General features: G+C 35.1%; 1 pseudogene; it reads left to right on the top strand.

Annotated features, from left to right (window-relative positions):
• Nucleotides 1-2174: 2174 nt before the first annotated feature.
• LOC107898033 (probable sodium/metabolite cotransporter BASS1, chloroplastic) lies at nucleotides 2175-6331 on the top strand (annotated as a pseudogene).
• The last annotated feature ends 16561 nt before the right edge of the window (nucleotides 6332-22892 follow it).

Below are 22892 nucleotides of genomic sequence, written 5' to 3'. Positions count from 1 at the left end.
TATTTTTCATTGAAAAAAATAGATAAATTGATGATTATGCGTTGAATGAAGGAGAAAAATAACCCTTTCGTATACTATGTGGAAGCTTATTTTGGTGTTTTATGTATAAAGAGCATAGTAATAATTTTAGTACTAAGACTTTTATTTAAAGCAAATTTGGCTTGATTAGGGGTTTTTGTTTTTTTACCTTTTTCAGTAAAGGCGACTGCTGGGGAACAGGAAAAGGTCCACATCAAAATCCTAATATGGTCCAACGCCATGGTGTTGGAATACTATTGGCCAACCTCATAAAGAAATGGTTTCCTTTTGACAATGTGACGCAGTTTCCATATCTGGAACCTCCGTGAAGGGAAACCTTGTCTCTGTATAAATGCCAAGGCGGATTTCAAAACATGTAGTCATATAATACCCACCACCAGCCAGTTCCAGCATGGCCTCTCAAATCATAAATTTATTCTCTAAGAAACTCACAGATACTGATATCAAGAAGAGGTTGGCCATTCCGACAGAAACCCTGTCTTCCTTGCCAAGTTTTAATGGAAGTCATGCCGTCAGAATACATCTTAGGTGCAACACAAGGGTTTGGCCAATTGTCTGTACTGTCCGTAAACAAGGGTACAAGAAACCTGTTTTCTCCCATGGATGGAGAAAATTTGTTGTTCATAATGAACTTAGAATTGGTGATAGAATCACCATTTACAAAGTGCAACATCAAGGTGGTTCTTCTAATTCCCACTTTAGGGTTGAAGTGGAGAAGCAACCAGCTGCTGCCAGCAACCAGCACGGGAATGGTGGAAGTGCAACTGAAACTGAAGCTGAAGCTACTGAAATCAACTTGTTTGGTATCGCAGAGGCAGGTGGTGCAATGGCCGCCTATGGTAGTGGCACTAGCGGTGAACATGCCGCTGGAGAAGCATGCTGCAACGTTATTAGTATTAATCATCATCAAGGCCTTAGCTTGGACTTGACTTTGGCACCGCTCACTTAAAAACCAAGCTACAGGATAGGGTTTGGAAACCCAAATCTGTTTCCACTGGTGTGCTAGACCTTGGACATGCTTCTTGAAGTTGTTTTTGTAGTCAGTTTTTTTAGTTTTCTCTATATATTCAGGGTTTAACATAGGGTTTATGGCTGCACCAAAGTCTTGTTGGTATTTTTTTTTCGATCTGCTTTGGTTGTCATGTTTCTTTGGGTTTGTTTTTATCTAGGATGTTTGTACTTACAGGCTCGTGTGAGTTATATAACTTCGGGGATAATGTTAATTTAGATTTTAATATTTACAATTTTTTAAAATTTGGTTTTTATTTTTATTTAGTTAAATTTAATTTTTCAAAAGGAGTTGAAGTTAATCATTAACCTTTTAAATATAGTAAAATTAGTGTTTTAACGGGAATACTTACTAAACCGTTATACTTTTAAACATGATTTTTTTTAATTTTTATTAACTTTTTATATATTTTACAATTTTTCGATTTTGTTGACATGTCATGTATAACAAATAGTGTCATGCTCGTGTTAGCATAAAATATACGTGGACTACCACATAAATAATATCACCAATATCATTCAAAAAAATTAATATTTTAGTCAATATAATTTCTATTAAAAACCATTCAATTTTAAAAAAAAAATTTAACACAAACAAATTAAATTGACATAAAATATAAATATTAAAAATTAAATTAATGCGTTTTAAATATATTTAATACATAGATATGGTAGATTAAAGTAGCTGCTTGATTTGAATTTTCATTTGGTTTCATAAGTGGGGTATTAAAATATTAGAAAGACTCTCATTTTTCCTAGTTGACTTTTACTTTTCAAGGTTAAATCCTCGTGCGGGCGGTTTTAGAATCATAGTGTTTTCATGGGGAAAGTACGTAGAAAACACCATGCAAATTCTTGGGTATGCAATCTTTTCAGTACCCAGATATTATTTGAGTTCGTGGAGGGAACCAGGATATGTGTCGTTTGGATATGTTACTGTTTTTGTCTGTGTTCTTTTTTTTTTTTGTAAGTTCGCTTCGCTTCTTGTGTTACTGTTTTTTGCTTTTGTTGTGTTACAGTTGCAGAATAATATTCTCTTGTCTTAAATACTTTTTTGTTTTATTATTATTATTTTCTTTTTCTGAGATGATTGTTGTGTCAAAGAAAATTGACACAGCTTCTTCACCATGTCCTTCACTTTAACTCACAGTCTCTTCCTTTCACAACTACAACAGACCCATCTCAGATTCACCTTCAAACCCCACACATCAAAACCCATTGTTTCTTCACCATCAAAACTCAGTTACCGTCTCATAGTCAGTTCTCTCAGTCATAATTCCGAACTCTTATCGGTCACTCAAGCAAAACCCAGATGGGAGAACATGTTATCCACTGCTGCTAGCTTGTACCCTTTGTATGTGACTGTTGGTGGCATTGTGGCTTGTTTGAAACCATCTGCTTTTGCTTGGTTCGTGGAGAGAGGACCTTCTTCATATAGCTTCTCGCTTGGGTTGATTATGTTGGCTATGGGCTCACTTTAGAACTCAAGAACTTGCTCAATTTGTTCACCCAAAGAAATCTTTCTGTGAGTTTTTTTTTTTTTGTACTTGTAATCTGAAAATTTCAGAAATGGGTTACTCTTCAACTTTCAATTTGAGTTGATTTTGCTTGAATTTGGGCTTGCCGATAAAGTGATTTTGCTTGAGTTTTTGCCTATGAACAGTTTTTTTTCACCTACTTTGATCAGATTCTATTTGGATGTGTTGCTCAGTACACAATTATGCCAACTTTTGCTATGGTTATTAGCAAAACTTTGGGGCTTTCACCATCTCTTTCTGTTGGTTTGATTTTGCTAGGTTGTTGTCGTGGTGATGCTGCATGGCGTCCACTGAAGTAAGGGTACATTGAGTTGGTAAAAGTAACATGGAGGCCCTAAGTCAGATTGTGTTTTATTTATCTACTTAAAAAATTGCAAAGTAATCTCAGTTATAATTGGATGAAATTTTAACATAAAGGACTAATTTTCTCTTTTTTGATGTATAAGGATTTATTTGTCTATTTTATGAATAGAGGGGTAAAATGTAATCTGACTCCGAGCATACGGACTTTAATGATATTTTTACCCATTTGATTCGTTTTAGCAAAGTTACCCTCAATTTTTTTTGCTGAAAAAGTGTTGCAGGTGACCTTTTATTGCACGAGGAGACGTTTCGTTATCGACGGTAATGACGGTTTGCACTACTCTTGGTGCAGTGATCCTCACACCTCTTTTGACTATGGTTAGAGCAGGAACATATGTTCCTGTTGATGCTATTGGACTTTCCGTCAGCACCCTGCAGGTTTAGCCAATTCTATGCTTTGCCTCATACGATCTTCACATGTTGAGACTTGAGACGTATGCCACTGCCATATGTATATCATTTGATTGTCTAGGTCGATGTGGTTGTGCCTCATGCGATCTTCGACATGTCTAGATGTATGCCATTGCCATATGTTTTATCATTTGATCATGTTTTGTCTACGTCGATGTGGCTCTGCCTCATGCGATCTTCGACATGTCGAGATGTATGCCATTGCCATATGTTTTATCATTTGATCATGTTTTGTTCCAGGTGGTCGTGGCTCCGGTTTTGCTCGGTTCTTACCTACAAAGAACATTTCCTTTGGTGGTGAAAATGATTACACCATTTGCTCCTTTATTGGCCGTTTTACTTTCATCGCTACTTGCATGCAGGTTATTCGTTCATCGACATTTATCTATTGGATACTCACTGGTTTTAGTTTTTACCTTCCATTCATTATTCCCTCTAACTTCTGGTTTCTGGGATTCCTTGCCAGCGTTTTCTCGGGAAATGTCGTCCGTTTTAAGTCCTCAATAGTTAATGCATCATTAGCTTCCAATGCCTCTTTACGGAGACCCCGTTGCCGTAATACTTTCCGTGATGTTGCTACATTTTACGGGTTTCTTTGTAGGGTGAGAATCACTAACTTGCTCCTCGTTTTTATTACACTTGGTACAAACTTCCAACGAAACTAAGGAACGACTCGACTTCACCATTTGCAGGTACATATCAGCAGCCATTTGTAGATTCCGAGAAGCAGAGCGGCGAGCAATATCAATCGAGGTACACATCTCTGAGTTTTATACCAAATCCTTTATGAACTTTTCAAATATTGCATTACATGTATTTGATGAAATCTCCCACCCAGGTTAGCATGCAAAATTCTTCATTAGGAGTGGTATTGGCGACAACTCATTTCACTTCTCCGGTGGTAGCGTTACCGCCCGCCATATCGGCAGTGATTATGAATATAAGGGTGATGGGTGTCGAATCCACCAATATAAACCTACGCCTTAATTTGCAAATTATGCAGTATAGGGAGTAGGGTCGATCCCTCAGAGACTGGTTTACTGTAAATTGTCACTCGTTTGACCAGATTTATGTCGGGGCAGTTGTCGTGCCCAAGACGTTCGGGGGGATAAAAATTTGAAAACCTGAAATTAACAGAAAAATAACGTCAAAAGTAAAGGTTGAAAAACAGAATAATAAAAATCGTGAAATAAATATTAAGAGAAATTAATTAGAATGAGCTCAGCTTTAGACACGAATTTTTCTCGTCTTTGAACCGATCCTCGAAATTGGATGAACTCCTTTTTTCCAATAAGCTAGTTATAGCTACCAAGGACGCCTCGGACACCAACTCTTCCTTGTGTAAATTAGTTATGGAACATCCAATAACTAATTCTTACCGATCGAACAACCACGAAACGTTCGTGATTTAGAACTCCGGCAGCTTTGCGTTCTAGAAGAGCCTAGCTCGAACCAATGCCCTCAACCGTGTGGGACATTTAAATCCGGTTACTACTTCCCTTGACGGAACCAAACAGCAGCCTCCACTTGGCACGCCAATGTGTTCACAGAAAACCGATTAGAAACGTTATTTTCGGAATTCCAACTGTACGTCTAATCACACCAAATCAAACGACGCCTTTTTTGACTTAGTGTTGATCTGACTTTATGAGCTGACAAAATCATACTCTTAATCCGGAGAAGTAATAAATACTGAAATTTTAGGAGTTAAATGGCTCGGGTTCGTAACTCACGGGTTTTGACGAGGCTAATTTCAGCCTAAAGCTGAAAATGGGTTTAGCTGGCTAAGGTTTGGGACATGTTGGTATTTGATAAATTAATTAAGGTAGAAAAGGTGAAATATGGGTGATGTGATTGAGAATGGGGGTGGTTGAAAAAGGTGTTGTAATTGGAAAGTAGTAAAAGCTGGAAGTTTTTAGGAATTAAAGTTAAAGAAACTAAAGACAATAAATAAATTTGTGAAAAGTTGAAAATAAAGGTGAAATGGATGGTAGGCTACTGGAACTAATGAAAATTGAAGGAAAGCAAGCTAAGAAATAACAAAGGCTACGTGAGAAAAGAGAGAATTGAAAGACAAAAGCTAAAATATTTTTTGATTGATGAAATGATGAACAACACAAGCTCTATTTATACTAGTTGATTTACTAAATTAGGAGCCAACTAGTCATAGGAAATTAAGGAAAAAATATCCCAAAATAAAATAAATCCCAAAATAATCTCCCCCACTAAGTCAACAAAATTTTCAGCTAATTAATATTGGAAAAATTCTACTTTGGCCCTCCTTCTTTGCTTCTTTCTTTAATTTGGCCCAATTGTTTCCTTTTTCTTCTATTTAGCCTCAAATTGCATTCCTGCACAAAAATCAATAAAAACATGGAAAAATTAGTGGTGCACTTCATAAATTAACCAATTTAATTACATAAAATATGTAACTTTAGCATTTAATCAAATCTCCCCTACTTAGCTTATGCTAGTCCTCGAGCATTTTGTATGTATCTGCAAAAGAAAATTTTTCCAAAATAGGACTTGATACTCATGGTTTGCACAATTTAACAATTCAATCCTAGCTCATTAATATCTCAAATAACCTAGCCTAATAAGTAAGTAAATATATTTCAGAATTTATGAGAACTTGATAGGCTTACCTTTCATTTATTATATATATATATTTTTGTGTACTTAGGACATTATCGAATTTTTTGACGCGAGACATGATGACAACCCAAGCACCATGTTCCGGTGACTCAATTCGGACGTCTCTAAGCGGGTTATTTCGCCCTACTCATGATAACTTGTTAGCGGAGTGGGTGCAAATAAATTAGATAGCCACACGAACCTTTTTACGCGAGATGTGATGACAACCCAAGCACCACGTTCCGGTTACTCAGCCCGATGCACAACCCCAGTTGTTCACTCTTAACATTCATATCAGAGGAGTGTTATTTTTTATTCTTTTTTTTTGACAGACATGATATATGATAAAAGGTAGGCAATCAAGCAAACTCATCATTTCTAAAAATTTCTTACCCACTAAGTCTAGGTTATTGAAAAGTTTCATGTGTAAAGAATTAAATAGCTAAATCGGTCAAACCATAAGTGTACCATCCCAATTAAAAGAAAAATTTACCTTTTACTAAAAACATGCAAAAATAGCGACGACAGATAAGCAAATTAGAACAAATTTATGTTTCCCTCCCCCCTACTTATTTTACATTGTCCCAATGTAATTTAAAAAATAAAAGTAAAGATAAGTAGGAGAAAGAGAGAAAAAGAAACTCCCTATGTATTTCAACGTTGTGGAGGGTAGTCTCGTAGGTAGAGTGGGCCTTGGCTGAAATAAAAAGAATTTTGTAGGTTGACATGTGAAATTTAATTTTGTCTTGGAATGTTTTCCTGCAAAAACAAAATAGTAAAAATAAATAATAATAATAGGAAAATTAAAATGTTTTTTTTTCAAATTTATTAGCTAAGCTATAAACTCGAGAAATAAATTATTAAAATCCAAGATTACGAGATTTGGTAAAACAGTCGTGATAAATGCACCAAGTAAGTTCCCAGGAAAGAGAGGTGAGTCACAATGGACATACTTAAGTACCAAGTCTTTCCTTAGACAGAACTAATCCTTGACATGCATTTCCATTTTCCGTTTTACCAAAAATTTTATTTGCATAAAGGAAAAGAAAATTTGGGCTGCCTCCAACAGCGCTATGTTTAACGTCATTAGCTCGACGACCTATTATTCAATTTCTGGGCTCCTTGAGAACAATCTCCTCAATCGTGTGCATTTGAAAATTCTCGTAGAAGGGTTTCAATCGTTGTCCATTCACCTTAAAGCACTTCCGGGTTTCTTCGCTTTGAATTTCCACTGCACCATTTGAAAATAAATTAGTGATAGTAAATGGACCTATCCATTTGGATCGAAGCTTACCAGCGAAAATCTTTAAGGTGGAGTCGTATAGGAGAACTTTTTGTCCTATTGAAAACTGCTTCCTAGTGATCATCTTATCGTGGACGCCTTCGTCTTTTCTTTATAAACTCGAGCATTTTCATATGCATCGTTTCTAATTTCCTCGAGTTTCTAAATGTCCAACTTTCGAGCTCTTCCTGCGGTCTTCATTTCCATATTACACTGCTTAACTGCCCAAAATGCTTTATGCTCTAATTCGACCGGAAGATGGCACGGTTTACCAAAAATGAGTCGATAAGGTGACATGCCGATTGGTCCCTTGTAAGTTGTCCTATAAGCCCAGAGTGCGTCATTTAGTCTTAAGCTCCAATCCTTTCTGTTTGGTTTAACAGTCTTCTCCAAGATGGACTTGATTTCTCGATTTGACACTTCAGCTTGTCCGTTTGTCTGTGGATGGTAGGCGGTAGAAATTCGTTGAGTCACTCCGTACTTCTCCATAAGTGCACTTACGAGCTTATTGCAAAAATGGGTTCCTCTATCACTGATTAATGCTCGTGGGGTGCCATACCTGAAAAAGATAGAACTTTTAAGAAAGTCAACCACAGTTTTAGCATTATCATTACGAGTAGCCTTTGCTTCTATCTACTTAGAAACGTAATCAACAGCTAAGAGTATATAAAAATTTCCAAAAGAAGAAATAAAAGGACCCATAAAATCGATGCCCCACACATCGAAAATTTCACAAATATGGATGGGAGTAAGGGGCATCTCATTTCGACGGCTAAGATTACCGACTTTTTGGCATTTTTCACAGGTTTTACAAAATAAGAAGGCGTCACGAAATATACTTGGCCAAAATAGTCCACACTCGAGAATTTTATGTGCGGTGCGTTTAGGTCCAAAGTGTCCTCCACATGCATAAGAATGGCAAAAAGTTAAGATAGACTGTACCTCTGTTTCTGCTACACACCGTCGAATTACCTGATCGGAGCAATGCTTCCATAGGTAAGGATCGTCCCAAATGTAATATCGAGCATCTTTTTTAATCTTATCTTTTCTGGACCTTGGTAATTCTGAAGGTATAGTACCTGTGACGAGATAATTTACTATATCTGCGTACCAAGGATGAATCGCATTTGCTGAAAATAGGTTTTCATCTGGGAAGTTGTCTTTCAATGGTGTGTCATCTGCCGGAATCGGTAATTGACTCAGATGGTCGGCTACTAAGTTTTCGCATCCCTTCTTATCCCGGATTTCAAAATCAAATTCTTGCAGAAGTAGAATCCACCTAATTAGTCGAGGTTTTGCCTCCTTCTTCCCTATCAAATATTTCAAAGCTGCATGATCAGAAAAAATAATCACTTTAGTTCCCAACAGGTAAGACCTAAATTTATCTAAAGTAAACACAACAGCTAATAATTCTTTTTCAGTGGTTGTGTAATTACTTTGGGCAGCATCCAAAGTTTTCGAAGCGTAGTAGATAACATGAGGCTCTTTCCCTATTCTTTGGCCAAGAACAGCTCCCACACTTCGATCACTTGCATCACACATGATTTCAAACGGGAAGTTCCAATTCGGTGGTTGCACTATGGGGGCGGAGACCAATTTCTGCTTCAGTCGTCAAATGCATCCTTACAAGTCTGCTCAAATTTAAATTCTTTATCCTTCTGTAACAGACTGCAGAGCGGTTGCGCGATCTTCGAGAAGTCTTTTATGAATCGTCTGTAAAATCCTGCATGTCCAAGAAACGAACGAATTTCCCTCACAGATGTGGGGTAAGGTAATGAGTTAATAATATCCGTTTTTGTTTTATCGACCTCAATACCTTCTGAGGAAACTATATGACCTAAAATTAGTCCTTTGTCAACAATGAAATGGCATTTTTCATAATTTAAAACAAGATTAAATTCTAGGAATCTTTGTAATATCTTAGCAAGATTATCGAGACATTCATTAAAAGAGTTACCGTACACCGTGAAGTCATCCATGAAGACTTCAATGATTTTCTCGACGTAATCGGAGAATATGCTTACCATACATCTCTGGAAGGTGGCCGGAGCATTACAGAGTCCAAACGGTATTCGTCTATATGCAAACGTTCCAAAGGGGCACGTGAAAGTTGTTTTGTCTTGATCTTCAGGCGCCACTGGAATTTGGAAAAATCCTGAATATCCATCGAGACAACAATAATGAGTCTTACCAGCTAATCGCTCGAGCATTTGATCGATGAAGGGAAGTGGAAAATGGTCTTTTCGGGTAGCTGCGTTCAACTTCCTATAATCGATGCAAACCCTCCATCCATTCTGGACTCGGGTAGGAACTAGCTCTCCTGATGAATTTTGCACCACTGTCACGTCAGTTTTCTTGGGCACGACATGAACTGGGCTAACCCAATCACTGTCAGAGATCGGGTATATCATTCCAGCATCCAACATTTTCTGGATCTCTTTCTTTACTACCTCCGTCATGGGTAGATTAAGGCCCCTCTGAGCATCTCTCTTTGGTTTCGTGTTATCTTCGATGGAAATTCTGTGCATACAGGTGGATGGACTTAGCCCTTTTATGTCGGCTATTATCCAACTAATAGCTTCCTTATATTCCTTCAGGACTCGAACTAGACTTTCCTCCTCGTCTTTGGTTAGTCTTTCTCTCCCTAAAAGACATACTTGAGGTGGTCTGGTAACGCTTTGAGCTCCAAGGTTGGTGGCTACAAAATCGAAGGCAACATTTTAACTTGGGAAGGTAATAGTTCAAGATGGTTACCTCGACTCGTCGACGATGGTTGAGTTTCCAAGTGTTTGACAATTTCTCGCAACGGATCTTCTATAACTACTAACTCCTCGAGACGACTCAATACATCCATGTCAATGCTTCTGTAAAAGACAGTTTCCAATTCATCAAAGTCATGATATTCAGAATAATTTTGAGTTAAACAATCTATACTATCGATACTGGAAATATTTGACAATGAGTTAGGATGACTCATGGCTTCATAGACATTGAATTTCACGATTTCGCCATCAAACTCCATTGTCAATGTTCCACTCTGAACATCAATTTTTGCGCTTGCGGTACTTAAAAATGGCCTTCCAAGCAAAATATCAGACGAATTAGTTGAGTTATCGTCCTCCATATTAATAATGTAGAAATCTGCAAGGAAAACTAATTCGTTAACTTTAACAAGGACGTCTTCAAGCAACCCTTCGGGATAGATGACTGACCTGTCCGCCAACTGGATTATTACTCCTGTCTTTTTCAAAGGACCCGCGTCAATCAACTTATAAATAGGATAAGGCATAACATTAATAGAAGCCCCTAAATCGCACATGGCTTTCTTAATGCCTACATTACCTATCTCACAGGAAATAGCAAACATTCCTTGGTCCTTGTATTTAGGCGGAACTTTCTTTTGTAGTACCGCGGAGACATTTTCTCCTACATTTACTCTTTCGTTACCTATTAACTTCCTCTTGCTAGTGCACAATTCCTTGAGAAATTTCGCATAACAAGGGATTTGCTTGATAGCGTCGAGCAAAGGGATATTCACCTCCACTTTCCTAAACGTTTCGAGGATTTCTTTTTCCTCCTTTTCTTTCTTATCCTTCGCGAGTCTCCCTGGAAAAGGAGGTGGCACCACAACTGGTTTTTGAATTTCTGACTCCGGTCTGGCTTTTGGATCAGAGATCTGTTTTTCCCGTTCGTTGTCTTGCCCATGACTTTTGTCTGGAACTGTTTCCAGAACTTTTCCGCTACGAAGAGTTATTGCACTTGCATTCTGCCGAGGATTCGGCTCTGTCTGGGAAGGTAATTTACCTTGAGATTCCAAATGGTTAACCGCCATCGAGAGTTTACTAACTTGATTAGTTAACTCCTGAATTGATGCGTCTGTCCTCTGTTGGTACTTCGCAACATCGACGGCAAGTCTTTCCACAATAGCTTCTAGAGATGTGCTCGACTTGGGTGGCAGTTGCGGTGGTTGCAAAGGTCTCGGTTGGTATGACGGATTATATCGGGGGTTAGCTCCATAATTCAAGTTGGGATGATCCTTCCACCCGGGATTGTAAGTGTTTGAAAAAGGATCATAGCGTTAAGGATTGGGCACAAATCCGTCGGATGTTTAGACGTAGTACAAATTCCACACAGTTGGGTCCGATTCTTCTTTTCTGTAAGCATAGATTGAACAACATTAGTGAGCTTATCCAATTTATCTTCTAAGGATGAAACGTTTACCCCATTAACCCGTCTTGTAGGTTCTGAATTTGGCCTATACTGTTGAGAATTTGCTGCCATAGTGGATATCAGTTCTCTTGCCCTTTGAGGAGTCATATTGACAAGCGCCCCTCCACTAGCAGCGTCAATCATTTTCATTTCCATAGGGAGCAAACCCTCGTAGAAATATTGAAGAAGTGATTGTTCGGTCAAACCGTGTTGAGGACAACTTGCACACAGTTTTTTGTATCGCTCTCAATAGTCGTAGAGCGATTCGCTCTCCATTTGTCGAATTCCCACTATGTCTCTCCTAAGTTCAGCTGCTCGCGATGCTGGGAAAAACCTGTCAAGAAAAACACGAGATAAGTCATCCCACGTTGTAATAGAACCTGGAGGTAAGTAAAATAACCATTCTTTTGCTGTATCAACTAAAGAAAAAGGAAAGGCCCGAAGTTTAATTTCATCTTCGGTTACTCCCTGTGGTTTCATGCTTGAGCAGACCATATGGAACTCTCTCAAGTGAGTGTGTGGATTTTCATTCTTCAAGCCTTGAAAAGTGGGAAAAGGTGAATTAGGCCTGACTTCAACTCGAATGGGGTTTCTCCGGCTGGATAGTTGATGCACAACGGTGTTTGCTCATTAGGAGCAGCGGCTAGCTGACAAATGGTTCGGTTCGCCATCCTTTCTGGTTCACCGAGGTTGTCTTCCGCTTCTTTTGTTTCAGGAAGTGGTTCGGTCTCAAGTTCAACCACTTCGACTTGTTTTCCACGTTCAATTGCTTCTACACGTTTAAGAACTTTCGTCTCTTTACATCGCGCTCGTGCAGATTTTTCGATCTCTGGGTCGTATTCGAGATTTCCGGATGAAGATCTGGTCATGAAGATAATCTAGACAATCTGTAAGTGTTGCCAGTCCCCGGCAACGGCGCCAAAACTGATGGGTGTCGAATCCACCAATATAAACCTACGCCTTAATTTGCAAATTATGCAGTATAGGGAGTAGGGTCGATCCCTCAGAGACTGGTTTACTGTAAATTGTCACTCGTTTGACCAGATTTATGTCGGGGCAGTTGTCGTGCCCAAGACGTTCGGGGGGATAAAAATTTGAAAACCTGAAATTAACAGAAAAATAACGTCAAAAGTAAAGGTTGAAAAACAGAATAATAAAAATCGTGAAATAAATATTAAGAGAAATTAATTAGAATGAGCTCAACTTTAGACACGAATTTTCCTCGTCTTTGAACCGATCCTCGAAATTGGATGAACTCCTCTTTTCCAATAAGCTAGTTATAGCTACCAAGGACGCCTCGGACACCAACTCTTCCTTGTGTAAATTAGTTATGGAACGTCCAATAACTAATTCTTACCGATCGAACAACCACGAAACGTTCGTGATTTAGAACTCCAGCAGCTTTACGTTCTAGAAGAGCCTAGCTCGAACCAATGCCCTCAACCGCGTGAGACATTTAAATCCGGTTACTACTTTCCTTGACGGAACCAAACAACAGCCTCCACTTGGCACGCCAATGTGTTCACAGAAAACCGATTAGAAACGTTATTTTCGGAATTCCAACTGTACGTCTAATCACACCAAATCAAACGACGTCTTTTTTGACTTAGTGTTGATCTGACTTTATGAGCTGACAAAATCATACTCTTAATCCGGAGAAGTAATAAGTACTGAAATTTTAGGAGTTAAATGGCTCGGGTTCGTAACTCACGGGTTTTGACGAGGCTAATTTCGGCCTAAAGCTGAAAATGGGTTTAGCTGACTAAGGTTTGAGACATGTTGGTATTTGATAAATTAATTAAGGTAGAAAAGGTGAAAAGATGGGTGATGTGATTGAGAATGGGGGTGGTTGAAAAAGGTGTTGTAATTGGAAAGTAGTAAAAGCTGGAAGTTTTTAGGAATTAAAAGTTAAAGAAACTAAAGACAATAAATAAATTTGTGAAAAGTTGAAAATAAAGGTGAAATGGATGGTAGGCTACTGGAACTAATGAAAATTGAAGGAAAGCAAGCTAAGAAATAACAAAGGCTACGTGAGAAAAGAGAGAATTGAAAGACAAAAGCTAAAATATTTTTTGATTGATGAAATGATGAACAACACAAGCTCTATTTATACTAGTTGATTTACTAAATTAGGAGCCAACTAGTCATAGGAAATTAAGGAAAAAATATCCCAAAATAAAATAAATCCCAAAATAATCTCCCCCACTAAGTCAACAAATTTTTCAGCTAATTAATATTGGAAAAATTCTACTTTGGCCCTCCTTCTTTGCTTCTTTCTTTAATTTGGCCCAATTGTTTCCTTTTTCTTCTATTTAGCCTCAAATTGCATTCCTGCACAAAAATCAATAAAAACATGGAAAAATTAGTGGTGCACTTCATAAATTAACCAATTTAATTACATAAAATATGTAACTTTAGCATTTAATCAAATGGGTAGCAGTTTAGGCTTCTTTTGGAGACAGATTAGTGGTTCAAAACAGGAACTTGAAGATCAAGAGTGAGGTTGAACTTGAAAATTGAAACCCACCCTTTTCTTTCTTTCTTCATCTTCATCATTTTGTATGTATGTATGTAATCATCAAAGTCAATGATGTGTGTATTTTACATCGAAAGGGAAATCTAAATAACATGTTTTGCATTAATCAGAATGGCAATGGCAGCCATAAATGATTAACCTTTATTCTCACTTATCAATTTTTAAAAAATTTAAAACAAATGTGTAATAAAGAAGAGAGTATTTATATTTTACCATCTAATTAGTCAAAGTCAAAGTCAAAGGTTAAAATTTTATATTTGAAGTTGGCCTAAATAGGCCAATTGTCAACATCCACATGATATAGCTCTCAATACAACATGATAAAAAATAAATTATATTTTTAAAATTGAAATGAAAAGTATATCTATATTTTATTAAATGATTGTTATTACATTTTTTTTATTTTTTATATAATTTTTAAACAAAAGAATTTAAAATTAATATGTTTAGATATTGAATCAATGTTTTTTAATGGAGCTCTAAATAATTTTTATCACTACATAAATAATAATTTTTAAATAAAATTTTAAAAAGATTAACTTTTAACGTAAAATGTTTTTTTTCTCCAAATTTGTGTATAGATAATATCGTTGATTGCATTCATGTTAGAAGTTAACTTGATATTTAATTTTTATATACACGTGCAACTATGTACAATTATTTCCTTTCTTTTTTTAAATAAATATCAAAATTATATATGAAATTTAGTTTAATTGCAGTTTGATATATAAAGTTTGACTTGGTGTAATTATATACGCGAAACTCTAATTTTAATTTAATTATATGCATCTAAAGAAATTGTTGAAAGATATGGAATGACTAATATGTGTATGAGGAAGTGTCCACTTCCTAATACACTACGCATATTTGTAAAATTGACAATTTATTAAATCAAAATTTCGGTCTAGATCTATTGGGTTGAGTAAGCTGCTCAACCATTGAACTGCTCTAGCTTAGATAGGTTTTGTGAGAAAAAAAATTTGATTATTTTAAATTTTATCTTTTGATGTTTTTCAGATTTTGTAAATTCTAAATTCTAAAATAAATTTTTATCTTTATAAATTTAAATTCATATTTTTATTAAAAAACTTAAATTTAAAAATTCAAATCTAACTATTATTTTAGCAAAATTTCGGTTCCTACACTATTTAATTTGTAATCAATCATTTCAATACTATATATTGAAAGAAACATTAATTCCATAAATGGAAGAAACCATGTTAGTCCAATGCTATCAACAGATTTTTCCATTTGTGTTTATTTTAATAAAATTTTACTTGGCTCAGGCTGGCAAGTTGTTCTTCTTTTGGAGGTAGTTAGTGACTAGCTGTCTTAGCTTACTGGGTAGAGTGTGTGGCTTTTAACATGTGGTCATGGATTTGATTCTTATAGATGGCGTCATGTCTTTTCGCCAACGTAAACTTTGTTCTACAAATTACTTATGTCTAGTTGGATGGTTAGAATATGTTAATGATAAATTAGGCTATTAACGTTTATATGTTTTGTTAAAATGATTTTAATTATATTTTTTAGTTTCTTTTACCATCAATCTTTGATTTATTTTTTCAAATTACATTTTTAATAGATTTAATGAATAAATTCACGATTTTATTTTTTTCTTTTAAAGAGTTTCAATCTTTCATATCTTTGTTTATTGAGAATTTTTCCATTGAGTTAATTTTTTAGACAATTACATTTATTTTCTTTAAATTAAGAGTTATTTTTTTAATTTTTAATGTATTATTTATTTATTTTATTATTTCTTACATGTAATTATCTTATTGAGTTATCTAAGTAATAAATTATATCTCATTAAAAATATTTTACGAATGAAATTCTACATCAACCCCGTTAACTTTTTTAACGGTATTTTTATTAAATCTATTAAAAAAGCCTTTTTAACAGTATTTTTACTAAATCTATTAAAAAAAGCAGATTAAAAAAAAGTTTTATGGTAAAAAAAAGAAGAAAGATTTATGGTAAAAAAAAGTTCAAAAATATAATTAAGAACTGCATCTCTTCCCACCTTTCAATGGAAGCCTTGTAGCTAGAATTCAACTCATGTATGCCGGAAGGATCTCAGAAGTTGACTGTACTGTTCGGAGAAATGGGTGCCTTAAACTTGTTCTCTCCCGTGGATGGATAAGGTTTATTGTTCAGAACAAACTCAAAGTTGGGGATAGAATCACCATGTACAAAGATGAAAATGGCTCTTCCCACTATATGGTTGAGGTGGAGGAACCTCCCGCTATGAACCAACACGGGACCCTTCCTAATTCTCCTGCTTCCTATTTCATTCATCATGAACCCGATGGAACCACTGTCGAAGCCGGAGCACACCACCAGCCTAACATTGCACCGATCAACATGTTTGTCAATCCTTGCCAATGGCCATCCATTGAGATGTTTGGTACTAACATAAATAACAAAAGAGCTCACTTCAGTCCGGTGCCCTAAAAGTGGAATTAGAGAAGTGTTAGTATCTCAAGGCTACAACAATTTTTTTTAAAAAAAAATAAGACTAAGTCCTAGGGAGATTTGTTAGCTTGTTAGTAGGAGTAGGAGTTGTTAGCTTGTCAGTAGGAGTAGCAATTTGAATTTTTGTTGAGGTTGTTACTTGAGACTTGTATATAAGGGTTGCGTTGATAATGAATTATTTAATCCCTTCATTTCATCTTTTGTTCTATACTTCAATTAAGTCTTTGCTAAACCAACAATGGTATCGAGAGCCATTTTTCTTGAAGGACTTGTGAGAAAAGTTTTGTGAGAGTTCTAAGAGAAAATTTGAGAGGCACACTTATGAGGTTTTTGAGAAAAATGGAATCGGGATTGAGTAACCTGTCTATCTTAGCCTCACCTGTGTTTGATGGAGAAAATTATCAAGCATGGGCCGTAAGAATGCAAGCATACATGGATGGTTGTGATTATTGAGAAGTTGTCGAGGAAGACTATGAGATGACTCCACTTCCCAACAATCCAACTATGAACCAGATCAAAATGCACAAGGAGAGAGCCACCAGGAAGGCTAAGGCAAAGTCTTGTCTTTATGCTTCGGTTTCACTAACAATATTCAATAGAATTATGGCTTTGGATCAGTAGAAGAGATATGAGACTACCTCAAAGCTAAGTATCAAGGAGATGAGAGGTTCAAGAGTATGAAGGTGTTGAACTTGATCAGAGAATTCAAGAGGCTACGAATGAAGGAGTCTGAGTCAATCAAAGAATACTCAGACAAACTAATAGAAATTGCCAACAAGGTAAGAGTTCTTGGGACTGATCTCTCTGATTCTAGATTGGTGCATAAGATACTTGTCTCTGTGCCTGAGAAATATGAAACAACTATTGCCTCTTTTGAGAACACTAAGGACTTGACTCAATTGAGAGTAGTGGAGTTGATCAGTGCTTTACAAGTACAAGAGCAGAAGAGGCTAATGAGGCAAGAAGGAAGTATAGAAAGAAGCATTGAAGGCTAAGATGTAGAAAGGCGAAAAAAAAGAGGAACAGAAGTGGAATGGAAAGAAGAGTGATTACAATAGTGGTTTAGAAACTGTTGCAAAAGGTAATAGTACTGAAAATTATAATAAGTATTCTTCATATAAGTATTGTAGAAAACAGAATCATCCCTATTTCAGGCGTTAGAGAAGGCCATATGTGAAATGCATAAGGTGTAACTTGATGGGGCACATTGAAAGGTTCTGTAAAGAGTCAAAAAATCAGCAGCAATGTGGAGCACATGTTGTAGTTAAAGAAGAAGAGGACCATTTGTTTGTTGTCTCTTGCTTCTCATCAAGTACTTCATGTGAAAATTGGTTAGTTGATAGTGGTTACACCAATCATATGACTTATGATAAGAAGTTGTTTAAAGACCTTGATAGGTCATTGAAGTCGAAAGTAAGGATAGGAAATGGAGAATACCTAGAAGTGAAGGGAAGAGGCATAGTAGCAATAGAGAGCTGTGCTAGAACTAAGTTGATTTCAGATCTTCTGTTTGTACCTGAGATTAATCAAAACTTGTTGAGTGTGGAGCAATTGGTAGATAGGAGATTCAAGGTGATGTTCGAAGAGGGAATGTGTCTGATCATTGACTCTAATGGCAATGAATTGTTTAGGATCAAAATGCAGAAGAAGAGTTTCTCATTGAATCCATTTGAGGATAAGCAACTGCAAATCAAGTGTTTTGAGAATAGGAGTTGCATGCAAAGGTAGCTCTCTTGGAGCAGCAGTAGACATCTCTCTCTGATAAACTATCATATTTTTCACATGAAATATCTGAAGAACATGCTGATGAGCCACGAAAAAAGAATCTATCTCAGGAGATTAAGAGTAATGTGTAACTTTTAGAAGAGAATAGTGGGTTATGTTTCCAAAATCAAAAGCCGACTAAAGAAGCTTAATATGTGAAAAAATTGACATATGTAGATGTTATTGAGTTTAAGAATTTAGTTGGTAAGGTGATCAAGCTTTCAGTGCAAAATACAAAATTGAAAAAGGAATTATTAGCTACAGGAAGATTTGTTAATCAAACTATAAATGGTATTAATCGCAAGTATAGTGACAACACAAGACCTTGGAAGAAGGGAAAGCACTTTGACCACTCTCATGACTTTTCTGGAGCAGCTTGTGATGATTTTGAATTATGGAAGTTTGATTTAGATGGCATTGCTAGGAAACTATTAGAGGTAACTCTTGAAGCTACACTAGTCAATAAGGAATTCATAGAAGGTGAATATTGAAGAAACTGGTTTATTGCAAATCAGAGATCAGATGACGAATATTTTTACTAATTTTTTCATGTAAGTCGTTTTTGAGTTTCTTAATAATAAACTTGGTGTCTGCAACACTTGAGTTAGGAGGAGAATGTTAGTATCTCAAGGCTGCAACAATTTTTTTAAAAAATAAGACTAAGTCCTAGGGAGATTTGTTAACTTGTTAGTAGGAATAAGAGTTGTTAGCTTGTTAGTAGGAGTAGCAATTTGAAATTTTTGTTGAGGTTGTTACTTGAAACTTGTATATAAGGGCTATATTGATAATGAATTATTTAATCCCTTCATTTCATCTTTTGTTCTATACTTCAATTAAGTCTTTTGCTAAACTAACAAGAAGCATGTCTTAAGATTATTTCTGATAATCATTAAGGCCCTAGCTTGGAATTGATTCTGCGACAACCCGATACTACTCCATATGTGGGAAAAGTGAAGTTTATAACTAGTGTGGAGAGAGCAGATAATTGAAGCCTACCGCAGGTAACAAATATTGGAACGTATTATGATATTATGGTTGAGACAATAAGACAAAGTTAATGGAGTTTATAACCAATTTGGTTGTTGTGAAAACTTTTTGGAAATTGACTTTTTATTTTAAAAAAACAAAAATGGAGTCATTACTTATCCTTTTTATTAGATGTGATTGGATCATCTCGTAATTTGATCATTTTAATAAAATGTTAGATTTACTAAAACGATGATTTTCGGCCTACAAAATCTAGGAAATGAGTTCGGGAGTCAGTTAAGCACGAGGAAAGATTAGCACCCTCGTAACGTCCAAAATTAGTATCTAGTTGATTACTTGATGTCTTAGTGTCGAGAATTAAGAATTCAAAGAAAATTTAAAGTACGATCTCTTTTTTTTGCTTGATGTTATTTGATTAAAACATCACTAACTAAATTATATTTTGTGGAAAAGACCTTCTTATTTTGAGTTAATCGAGAAGAAAATCATGCCCCATTAGTTAGGGCACGATGTCTCGAATCATCGAAAACAAGAATAATCGCCATTTGATTATTACCTAAGTCCTATGTGTCTTGAATTTAAAAGGATGTCCAATTATTTTGGTTCAAGGAGAAAGTCGTACATCATAAGTTAGGGTACGATTTCTCGAATCCCCTAATTAAAGAACATCACTTGATTCTAATTATTTCCTATGTGTCGGGTAAAAATGAATATAACATTTAATGCAATGTGCAATTAATTTATTTGGGCATATTATGAAAATAGATAAACATATTTAAACATGATACATAGTACGGTAATGGAAAAATAAAATAAAATAGTTACGTGGGTACAAAAAAAACAAAATGATAATATTAGAATATTAAAAAAATAAATAATAAAATAAAATAACCATGCTAAATAATAACACAATTATAATAGTAATAACATTAATTCATAATAATAATAACATCATAATAATAGCAATAGTGATGACATGACCACTACCATAATACCAATATTAATAAATATAATGTAACACCCCTTACCCGTATCCAACACCGGAATAGGGTACGAGGCATTACCAAAACACATACACTTGTAAACGTATTTAACCGAGTTATAAAATTCCATCAAAATTAAAACTTTCAAAATAATTAACATGTTTCTATAACTTTTCACAATATATCCTCAAAATATTATAATCATAATAATTAGGGCCTGCGAGACCCGATACATACTCATGCAATTCAATGCTTCATTTCCATTTCCTTCAATTCGCAATTTCTCATGCTCACGATTTAGATCATATCACTAGCAATTTCCATTTAATTCACGTACAATTCAATGACATCAAGTTCAACACTAATACGTATTTACCATTTAACTCAATGTTTATTGATTATACCATTCAATAACACATTTATGAACTTCTCAATTTTGCAATGAAAATATCACTTTAGCTTGAATAACAACATCGTCCTGATATAAATACACTACCACTTGTCCATTTACTTTAATTCTTTTGGGCCCATTTGTCACTTACCATCCTTAATCAAATTAGGGAACGGTTACGGAAAATTGAGTACTTCACTTTCACTTTGCCATAGTATAACTATGGTCTTACGTATGATCACTTATCACTTGTCCCTGATCAGATAAGTGTAGCTAGGCTACCACTTATCACTTTGTCACTTGATCAGATAAGTGTAGCTAAGGCTACCACTTATCACTTTCTCACTTGATCAGATAAGTGTAGCTAAGGCTAACACTTATCACTTTGTCACTTGATCAGATAAGTATAGCACTTATCACTTTTTCACTTGATCAGATAAGTGTAGCTAAAGCTACCACTTATCACTTTATCTCTTGATCAGAAGTACTCAAATCCGGCGTTCCGCTTAATTTGATCATTTATTCGATTTTTCACATTTTTATTTTATTCTCATTTCAAAAATAAATACATTTCATTATACATTGTATAATTCATGAAATTAACATTTAATCATTAAATTTCAGCCATATGAACTTATTATTTCATTATCTTTCCACACTTGTTTCTATGCACATCACACAAGATATAAGCATATCATTCAACCATAGTTGCAAGCTAGTGTATTTAAACATAACTCTTTTTTGGAACTAACCACACGATAAACCATTTCAATGCATAACTTATAAATTTAACGTGGCATAATCTAGCCACTACTTGGCCAAAGTCTAAGCATATACACCAAATATGTTAGCCAAATACACGTATAGCATAAGCATTATAAGCATGGATGAGCACAACATTTATTCATGTATCAGACTTACCAACATGTGTTAATTCATAAACCATTCATAACATTATTTCATGCCAAATCATATACCGAATATACCATACACACATACTATGAAACTTTTATTTTCACACATGAGCTTAAACCATGACCAATAATGCACAAATATAAGCATCATTTCTATTTCATCGTTTATCAATTAAAATCAAGCATATGACCAATTATACACAAATCATTCATATATTTCCCAATTTTCCTCCTCCTCCTCTCCATTCCACATCCTTAATGTGTATAACACACTTAAACAACATTAGCTATAATTTCACTATTCACTCACATGTATATTCAAAACTGTTTATCCGAGTCAGAGTCACTAAATTATTTTTATCTGGAGCTACAGAGCTCCAAATTAAGATCCGTTAATTTTCCCTGAAACCAGACTCACATATCTTTATACCATAAAATTTTTAGAATTTTTGGTTCAGCCAAATAGTACAGTTTATTCTTTAAAGTTTCCCCTGTTTCGCTGTCTGACAGTTCCAACCATTCTTCACTAAAAATTAATTATCTCATTGTACAGAGTTCGGATGATGTTTTCGTTTGTTTCTTATAAAAATAGACTCATTAAGGATTCTATCCATATAAATTATAACTCATAATCATTTTTGTAAAATTTTTAATGATTTTCCAAAGTCAGAACAGGGGAACCCGAATTCATTCTGACCTTGTCTCACAAAATCTATTATATCTCATGATTTACAATTCCATTGCTCACATCATTTCTTTTATAAGAAACTAGACTCAATAAGCTTTAGTTTCATATTTTATTCATCCTCTAATTCAATCTCTACAATTTTTGGTGATTTTTCAAAGTTACACTACTGCTGCTGTCCAAAACTGCTTTAGTGCAAAATGTTGATTTCCATTTTGCCCCAAATTTCACAGTTTATACAATTCGGTCCTTTCTCAATTAACCCCTCAATTAATCTAATTTTCTCAATTAGTACTTTACTAGACATTATAAGTTGTTACACAACTATTGAAATTCAGAATTTTCACATATAACTCTATCTTCAAACTCTTTTACTATTAGGTCCCAAACATTCACTTTCTATTCAATTCTTTCAATAAAATCAGCATATGAACAATTTAAAGCTCTAATTTCATGCTAAATCATCATATAATTCCAGCACATATTCATATCAACTTTCAAATTCTTTCATAAAATAAAAAACTAATGAATTTAACAAGTGGGCCTAGTTGTAAAAGTCATAAAAATACAAAAATTTCAAGAAATAGTCAAGAATTGAACTTACTTGTAATAAAAATATGAATAACCAGCTTGAAGAAGCCCTTCCATGGTGTTTTAGCTGATGAGAATT

Source organism: Gossypium hirsutum, chromosome D04 (genome assembly GCF_007990345.1).
Source record: "Gossypium hirsutum isolate 1008001.06 chromosome D04, Gossypium_hirsutum_v2.1, whole genome shotgun sequence".
NCBI classification, from domain to species: Eukaryota; Viridiplantae; Streptophyta; class Magnoliopsida; order Malvales; family Malvaceae; genus Gossypium; species Gossypium hirsutum.
This window is presented reverse-complemented; position numbering and strand designations above follow the sequence as displayed.